General features: G+C 39.6%; 1 long non-coding RNA gene across 1 annotated transcript in view; it reads left to right on the forward strand.

Moving 5' to 3' along the window:
• The window catches only part of LOC107734419 (uncharacterized), an 11,522-nt gene extending 2,996 nt beyond the window's left edge, over positions 1-8,526 (forward strand). Inside the window, exons 2-3 of the long non-coding RNA XR_001639090.1 lie at positions 8,035-8,037; positions 8,425-8,526. This is a non-coding gene — a long non-coding RNA (uncharacterized LOC107734419). The remainder of the gene's footprint in view (positions 1-8,034; positions 8,038-8,424) is intronic.
• Positions 8,527-9,595: the final 1,069 nt, after the last annotated feature.

Raw genomic sequence — 9,595 nt, forward strand, 5'->3', positions numbered from 1 at the left:
TTTGGGAGATGGTGAACGCACCACTCCCTCCCCCGGAGGAGGGCCGGGTGGAGAATCTTTTGTTTCTTTTTGCCCCGCCGTCGGCCTCACGGTCGATGGCACCCAAATTCTCGACGAAAGAGCAGTTTTCTCTATCTCTGGCTCCCAGGAGGGCATGGAGAGTCGCGGACGGATCAACACCGGATCACACTCATCCTCCTCTCTCGCCAGCAGGCAACAGCGGGCGGTTAGAGAGCGTCAACAAAGGCCCTACTCCGCCCACAAGCCGCCCAAGTTGGGTCCCTGCATTCCACTTCGCTGCCCCACTGCGGGTACGGCGGTGGTTCCGCTGGTCCTGCTTGCACGCTATCTGGGTGCCTGGCTAGCGCTACCCAGCCCATCTCGCTGGCTTCTGCATGGGGTTTCAGCAACGTTCCTGTTCCAAGTGGAACGGGTACGTTTTCCCAGTGTTATCCAATCTCACTGAGTGGGTAGTGCTACGACAACGGTGACTGGTCTTCTTGTTGCGAGCCCCAGCCTACACCAAAAAGGGGCGCAGGAGGCTCACACAGGACACTGGAAGGGGCAGCATCCATGGCGCTTTGGTAGGGATTCCAATTTGTCAGTCACGACGTGACTTGTAGTCACCGACTGAAAGGGAATGTCTCGGTTACGTATGTAACCCTCGTTCCCTGAAGAAGGAACGGAGACGTCACGTCCCGTTGCCACGGCTGCTGTACCATCGCTGAGTGGCCGGATCACCGGCTCGGCTCCTCAGCGAAAACCTGGTATGCGTTGCACCAGCTGCCTTTTTATGCTCACGCTGTGATCAGCGGCAGCTGGATGCAATCATCGCATGCCGATGTCCATTGGCTCCGTTAGTTTACACTCGAAGGAGATTGGTCTTTCGAAGCGAGATCCCAATTCGTCGGTCACGACGTGACGTCTCCATTCCCTCCTTCAGGGAACGAGGGCTACATATACGTAACCGAGACTGTTCTTTGTACATTAAGTTCAGTTTTAAGCTGCCAGATGAGACCAAACATGACACGATGTGTTTGATCACAATAGTTAATAAATTAGATGTAATGGGGAACACGTGGCTCCTGTGAAGCAAATGTCCTCCTGTAGGTGTTTATTAGAGGTGTAAGTGACTGTTTTTATAGACAGATATGTCCTTATATCACTATGAATTCACATTCAGCTCTGTGTGTCTGTTCAGTCCTGAAGCACACGACAGTTTCAAACAGCACCATTGAGCATCAGCAAGCATAAATCTTATTCTATCAGCAGCAGTTTGTGGCAATGCTTGTCATTATATCTCCTCTCCTGCTCTGAGACCAGAGTCGATAACAAACTACAGACACTTGAACTACAATTCAAACTCTTATTTATTCTCTACAGGTTGTTTGATTGTGGCGTCACAGATGAAGGTTGTGCTGCTCTGGCTTCAGCTCTGAGATCAAACCCCTCACACCTGAGACAACTGGATCTGTCTGGGAATAAACTAGGAAAATCAGGAGTGAAGTTACTCTCTGATCTGAAGGATGATCCACATTCTAAACTACAGACATTATACTATTGTGAGTGTTTGTTTATTTAAAGTTTTTAAAATGACCCAAGTTCAGTAACAGACCTCCTGTGTGTGTGATTGGAGAATATAAGAGAATAATTTAGCTCCACTTTAGTCTCTGTACTTTAAACTGTGTTTAATTCTGTGATGTCACTGATTTATGAATATATGAATATTTTAGTCTCTTACAGTGTCTGTAACTGATAGTAGTTGTTGATAATTTACTGTTATTAATCTATGATCAGTTGTTCATTCATATCTCTGGCTGTAATATGAATATACTAATATCTCTGGCTGTGTTTTTCTGAAATGGATGTGCTGATGTGATGTGACAGCAGTAATATCTCATACTCATATGTGACTGTCTGTGTGTTTTATTGTAGGACTCTCAGTATTCAGACATCAGTCCAGTTTCCTCAGGATCAGCTGATGGTGAATAAGGAGCCACTACAGAGACGTCACAGTCACAAAATCAGCAGAGACTGAAGACACAGAGACACACAGCATCACACTGTCTCCTGTGTGTGTGACTTTACATCACTTTCTCCTTTTATATTGGCTCATGAAAATGAGTGCTGAATATTAGTGACTGAAACATGAAGAGAATTAGCTCACCATTGCACCAGTGTATGGTTTATCAGTGTTCTTCAAGCCATCTCAGGTATTTTTAATAAGGATAATGTATATTTATAATGCAATGCTAATCGACAAAGCCTTTATCACTGTATAAAGTACTGTAAAATAATATAATTTCCGCCTCATTCTGTGATTAGAAGCCACATCAGTTTACAGAAGGAGGTTATTTCAAACACTTGATTGATGCTATAATGCGAGTTTGAAGTAAAATTTTTATTTTTCTCATATATTGTTGTACTTTAATGCTGTACTATATACAGTAGTGATGGGAGAAACAAATAATGCTTTCACTCAAGATTTCAAGATTGCACTAACTGAAAAAAAACCATTGCATTAACAGTGCTTGCATTTTAATGCATTATATTTGAGGCAGAGTAGCCTAAAAATGTCATTTTTAAACCTTTCTGTCTTCCTAACAATAAACAGAGCGAAGTGTAATGGGGTGCAGCAGAGCAGTGCAAAAACTTACAATATGGGGGGAAACTGATTGATTTCTGAAGGCAGTATAGATGTATCCTTCGCTGCCTGTGATATTTCACATTCATGTGCGTAGTGATGGGAGAAACAAAACTTTTTCAAAGCTTTGATTCAGTTGAACCAGTTGCTTTGCAGAATGACTCACTCTTAAGTAATGGGTGCTTTTGAAGCACTTCTTCGTGAAGCTTCGAAACCTTAGTGAATCATTTGAAACCGAACTCACACCCGTAAATGTTTAGGACTAAATTTAAAGAATTTTAAATGCTCTAACAGAAGGCAGGGTTCCCACGCTTCTTGAAAGTACTTGAAAGTACTTGAATTTTAGACATATGGATTCAAGGCCTGGAAAGTACTTGAAAACAAACATAGGTCCTTGAAAGTGCTTGAATTAAATTTGAAATAAATTTTGTTTATGGCGCTATTTAAAAAATTGTCCTATATGTTCTGTCAAAGAACAAGCAGCACTAATGATTGGGGGTGGAGCTGGGGGAGCACGAAAAAAAAAAAACGTGTGTGTTGACGCGTAGCCTAGAGACCTGAGCAGGACAGTTTTCTTAAGCCCGCTCCCCCTGAATTTCTGACCATTACCGCCCACTCCCGCAACGTGTGTGTCACGCTCCCGCAAACATTCTTATTGTCTTATTGTATATATTGCATCAACGAAAATATTTCCAAATATAGTAACAGCTGAGCCGCTGCCTGAAATGTTTAATGTAAATGTTAAGTGTAAGTGAAATGTTAAGTAATGTAAGGTCTTTCATGACACTACATATGCTGGGGTGTGAATTTGATAGGTGCTTGATATAAAATAAATGGTGCTTGAAAAAGTCCTTGAATCTGGTGTTCATGAAAGAGTGGGAACCCTGAGAAGGACAAATGTAAAGAATTAAAACACTCCAGCAGAAGGACAAAAACAAAGAATTGAGTCATTTCAACAGAAGTACAATGCATTATCTGTAGTATAAAAATGCCACGATTTCATCTGTGATGTGTGTGTGTGTGTGTGTGTGTGTGTGTGCATTTTTGGTGTGTATACTGTAAGAGTTTGTATCTAACTGTGAGATAAGTGTGAGTGTAGCATGCTTTCATATTTGTGTGTTTGTGTGTGTAAGTGTGGGTGAGAGCAGGCATGTGTTTGTTTACAGTCGTGGCCTAATGGTTAGAGAATCGGACTTATAACCTGAAGGTTGTGGGTTCAAGTCTCAGGTCTGGCAGGGATTGTAGGTGGGGGGAGTGAATAACCAGTACTCTCTTCCACCCTCAATACCACGCCTGAGGTGAGACCAAGACACTTAATATACTGATATTGTCACTTGCACAAAGCAATTTCTGTAATATTTTATTTATTTTCTTACATTTCACTGCTGGTCATATATTCTCTATATAACCATGTATGAGACAAATAAAAATCTTGAATCTTGAGCAAGGCACCGAACCCCCAACTGCTCCCCGGGCGCCGCTGCAAACATGGCTGCCTACTGCTCTGGGTGTGTGTTCACAGTGTGTGTGTGTGTGTGTGTGTTCACTACTCACTGCTGTGTGTGCACTTGGGTGGGTTAAATGCAGAGCACAAATTCCGAGTATGGGTCACCTTACTTGGCCACATGTCACTTCACTTCACTAAAGGCACTTTTTACACACAAAAACTTAATCTTCACAAATTTCTATTCTTATTTTTCCTCTCCCTGTCTTCTGCCTACGTTTGTGACATTTAATGTGAAACAAAAATGTTTCTTATTAAGCAATTCATTATCTTTTAATTCAAAGCATGTCCCACTTTAGCTTAGAGTCCATTTGCAAGACCGGAGTAACTGTAGACAACAACATATATGTTGAGACTAGAGTAGGGGAAAAAACAATTAAACCTTTACAAAACTTCACCTTGCTGACAAATTCCTTCCCTTGGTCTGTAATGATTTTCATAACCATGCTGAACAAGTACAACTTTGTGGTTATTATTGCAGACTCCTCAGCTGCTGTCTTAGATTGAATGGGTTCTGCAATCACTCACTTGGTGTACAGGTCTGTCATCGTAAGGACATAAATGTTGTTGCGTGCTGTTTCTGGTGGTGGTCCAATCAAATCCAATCCAAGCACCTCCCAAGCTTCTTTTACCTGCATGGCACAAAATTAGCATCAACCAAATGCTGGTAAAACTGTATACGAGTTTGAGACTAGCTTGTTAGTCTCATCAGTTTGCATTGTGAGCACCACAGTCTTGATGGGGTCATTCAACTGGCAGCGGTGACGAGATCTGGCTTAAATAGCAACACAAATTTTTTATCAAAATGTCTAGAAAACTAGCCAGTTGGTGATGACAATAAATATAACTTCTAAATCAAGGAGGTATCTAACAATCAGAGGTGGCAAAAGTAGACACAATCTTAAGTACAGATACTTGTATAGATGAAAACTGGCAAAAGTAGAGGTAAAGGTAAAGTGCCACATCTGTAGTACATTACCCATTCTGTCACATCCTGGATAACTGTAGGCCAATAGTAACAAGCAAAAACCATCATTTGCACGTGTTTTAGGCCTTGCTGATTTAAACATTCAAGAGCATTTAAAGCATTCAAGGGCAAGAAGACGCGAAACAGAGCTCCGTTCAGTGTGTTCTGTGCACATAGAGCCGCGTCTCGGAGCGCGCGAGCCTCGATCTGTGCTTGAACTGAAAATATAGGCTACATACAAAATTATGCAATGTTATTTTACATTTGATTATTCAATTTCTCTACCTGAACATCTAAAAACCTAAAGCATTGTTTAATTTTTATCTTTGTTCTATTGATTTATTTGTGCTATTGCTTATAATTTGTTCATTTGTTCTTATTTACTGACCGCTCTAAAAATGCTGTGTTATTTTTTTAAACCAAATGCTGGGTTCAGCCTGTTGGGTTATTACTGTATAAATGGGACAACGTCTGTAATCTCACATTTTTGTTTAAATGTTCGTCGCAGCTATTCACCGGATCTCCACTCAAAGCGAACGACGCGCCGGCGCCACCGTGGAAGTTTCACCTCCCGGCAAACGAATGCGCGACCAGGACTGAAACACGACGCGACTTCGCTGTTATATGTGACTAAGTTTCCGTGCGCTCCACTGACTCCAACAGGAGCGCTATTGATCTAGAGTGCCATTGTTGCAGCTGTGGTCGCGCTATGAAACAAATGTCTGACAAACAAGATAGCACGAGGTAAAGCTGTTTTTGATGTAAATTTTCAAACATGAATATAAGATAAGTAATGATTATAAGTCATTTAATGAACAGGAACGGCCTACTGATAACAGTTTTCTTCTCACAGATTCCCATTGGCTGCTCTTGCTGCTTCTGTCACGTCCTAAAACCTTTACTGAGTGTTTTTGAAGATTTTATGATTGTAAAAGACTGACTTGACATTGACTAAAAAAAAAAAAAAACTTTCTGGGGGGCGATGGTAGCCAGGAGACTAAAGTTTTAGTGCACAGACACTAGATGGCGCTGTCTGATTTAGCACAAACTGTATCACTGCCATAGTTTGACCAAACTCCCCCACAATCATTCCCTTTAAATAGACTCTACGCCTTTACTGCCTAAGGTTTGCCAGCTGATGTACCTTTGGATAATATAATAAAAATACTAACAGCTATTTCATACAAATATTTTACAATACATTTTCTAAAGTGCCTAAATCTCAAAATTAGTACAATATGTTTATAGAAAAATAATACTGAACACGTTATTGCATTATTATGACTCATATGTTTGTGGTGTTGTCTGCTCTAGCTCCCTCCTTTATTATAAATCGATGTGAACATCTGTCTGCTAATTTTATTAATGCAACTTTACAATAGATAACAATGATGTCCTTTAACAGTATTCTGACTGAGGATAATAATGGGATGCTACTGATAAACATTCGCTAGCAGTTTAATACTTAACTAAATAAAGACAAAAATACTGTAGACTATTTACAGATGAAACCTGCACCTGTGTTATGTTAATGTGGCATTAAAATAAAAGAAGAAGAAGATCCGCGGCAGTGGAGAATGCGTGTGACGTCACTGGCAGAGGAAGCGCAGGTGAGTCGACGCTGCAGGTGGATGAATAGAAAATAGATTATCATTTAAGAGTTTGAAATATTGAACTGATTTTCTGAAATAGGCTGCAAAGTCTAAAGTCTATAGACCACAGAGACTATATGTAAAAAAAAAAATCTTGTTTTATTCCCCTAAAAAGGTGACGGATCCCCTGAGATGCAAACAATTCTGGGCAGATTATGAAAAATGCAAAAATTAAATTAATAACATTTCAACATAAACATAATAAGCTAACGCTTAACAATAACTTTTTAAACATGTAAGTCCCCTATAAATATTGTAAATATGTGAAATACATCAACTTTTATTTTCCCAAAAGTCACCAGATCTAAATATTCACAAGAAACACCCTTTCAACACTTTTTTTTTAATGTTTTATTTTTAAAGGTCCTTTATTAAAATGCATGTCATCATTAAATCTGTTCAGCAGAAGAGATCAGAGCCAGAGCTGTGTGTCATATTTATATTGTGTTTTTGTTTTATATTAGGTATTTGTTATTATGGTATTCATATTAGTTATGGCAGAGAGTCTATGTGTAACGAAGGCGATGAGATTTGAGGCATGAGGATCCATGTGCAAGCTTTTATTTATAAACATGGTCAGAACACAGGCAGGGTCAATCAATGGCAAACAGGTATGGTACGGGCAAGACACAAGAATAATCCAAGAGCAGACGAGGGTCTCCGATCAGCAAACGACATCCAGAGGGCTAGACAGAGAGAGATAATCCAGGTACACGATAATGGTCCAGGCAGGGGCAAACAGAGTCCAAACGGCAAGACGACAGGGCAATCCAAAAACAAAGGCAGACCTCTGGTGGTGAATGAACGGAAGTTCGTAGACCGGATTCGTGACACTATGAAAGAACTTTAGTTTATTGTTTCTGTATCCACATAGTAAAAATGAAAAGTTAATATTAATACAGTAATTCAAAGTATTCTTTGTTACAGTTCAGTTCATCAGAAGAGATCAAAACCAGAGCCCAGCTGTGTGTCTATGAAGAGTGACGCTTCTTTGGATCACCTAATTCATTTTAAGAGTGAAGACACAAGGTTTAACCTCAAGTATTATTATTTAATTTTTTTTGTAAAAGTGTAAAAGATATGATTATAGTAAAATATTTTAAATTAAACGTTCAAAATTATACAGCAGTGTAATAAATATGAACAGAAGTCTGGCTAGGAACCAGTAGATTTAATGACAATGAGCAGATATAGAGCACAGAGTAGAATTATTTAATTATTTACATTTACTTAAATGGTGTTTATTTTTTACAGTTGTGACCTTGAGCAAGTGCATTTTTAATAGTCACAACTGTTATTAAGGTCATGAGAAAAATGTCACCAATGTCAGAGTGTTTGATTCTTGATTCAAGGTCAGTCCTGCAATCCAGATCAGAAACAAAACCCGTCTGTGAGAAATATGACCAGTCTATGAATCAACCACAAGACAGCACGTATCCTGGTGTGAGGTAAACTGTGGGATTTAATGCAGTGCATCATCACACATTACTCAAATACAGCATTAATAACTGACACATTTCATAAACCCTATGATATGTTCAGTGTCTCATAACACAGAAAACATGAAAATACATTTTGCTCTGTACATTTATCTCTGTAACTCATGTAATAATGTAGTATTTTAATTTTCCAGGCATGAAGTCCTCAACACGTTTAGATCAAATCTGATGAAGAAGTTTGAGCGTCTGTATGAGGGAACAGCGACGCAGGGAAACCCAACACTCCTGAATGAGATCTACACAGAGCTCTACATCACAGAGAGTGATCAAACCCCTCACACCTGAGAGAACTGGATCTGTCTGGGAATAAACTAGGAGTTTCAGTGAAGCTGTTTTCTGATGTACTACAGGATCCTCACTGTAAACTGGAGACACTGAGGTAAGATCATATTTGACTCTCACATGCTATGTAGTGAATAGTGTCATCAATCAATTTGCATAAGACAGACATTTTGCATAAAATACAGATATAGTGCTGTGACAATGCCACAGTAAAGCCCTGCACGACGCTCACTTAAGTTACAAAAAAAGTAATTATGTATATGTGCCATGCCTATGTATTTATAGTTTAGTTTTTTTTCTGAATGTATGTTGAATTTGAGCATTTGCACAAGCATGTTGTTTGAGGGGGACTTTTGTTGGCCTCTAAGGACTCTTATTATGGTGGGTCTATGGATAAGAGGAAAAGGCGGCCATTTTAAAAGGAAGCTTTTTGTGTTTGGTGAGGTGGCTTGTTTTTTTGGCTAAACTAGCTCTGTGTAATTGTCCAAAGTGATCTCTGGGAATAGAGACATTGTATATCAGACTTTGAAACCATTTCATAGGGCACGCTCTGGTCGGGGATATACGTTTTTGGACTATACTCTGGGGACTTTTTACAGCTGGAGGATAACCTGTATTTTGTGGGGCCTTGAACCAGTGGACTCAGTGGACTTTCTTTTTGGGGACATTGTGTTTTTCATCAGGACTTTAAATTTCCTCTCTACCCCCAAAGCCCCCAAAGCAGGTTGAGTATCATCTTTATTATAATTTTTTTGCTTGAAAGGACTGTTGGGCTGTGGGCAACAAGCCTACTCATGAACTTTCGCTATATGACTATTTCATTTGGGTTTATAAAAGAGTCAACAGATTGGGTTATCTTTGCATTTGTCTAACAAGTGTCTAATTTGCCTCATATTTTCAATACAGTGTTGTTTGGGGACTTTGATGTGTTTGTAATCATGCTGTTTCTGTGTTTTACATTTTTGACAAATGAGTAAAAGGAAACAATAGTCAAAACCACTTGTGATAACGATTCAACCCTTTTGTAAAGAGTTGGGGTTGTTATAG

Source organism: Sinocyclocheilus rhinocerous, unplaced genomic scaffold (assembly GCF_001515625.1).
Source record: "Sinocyclocheilus rhinocerous isolate Xijiao unplaced genomic scaffold, SAMN03320098_v1.1 scaffold1632, whole genome shotgun sequence".
Taxonomy (NCBI): Eukaryota; Metazoa; Chordata; class Actinopteri; order Cypriniformes; family Cyprinidae; genus Sinocyclocheilus; species Sinocyclocheilus rhinocerous.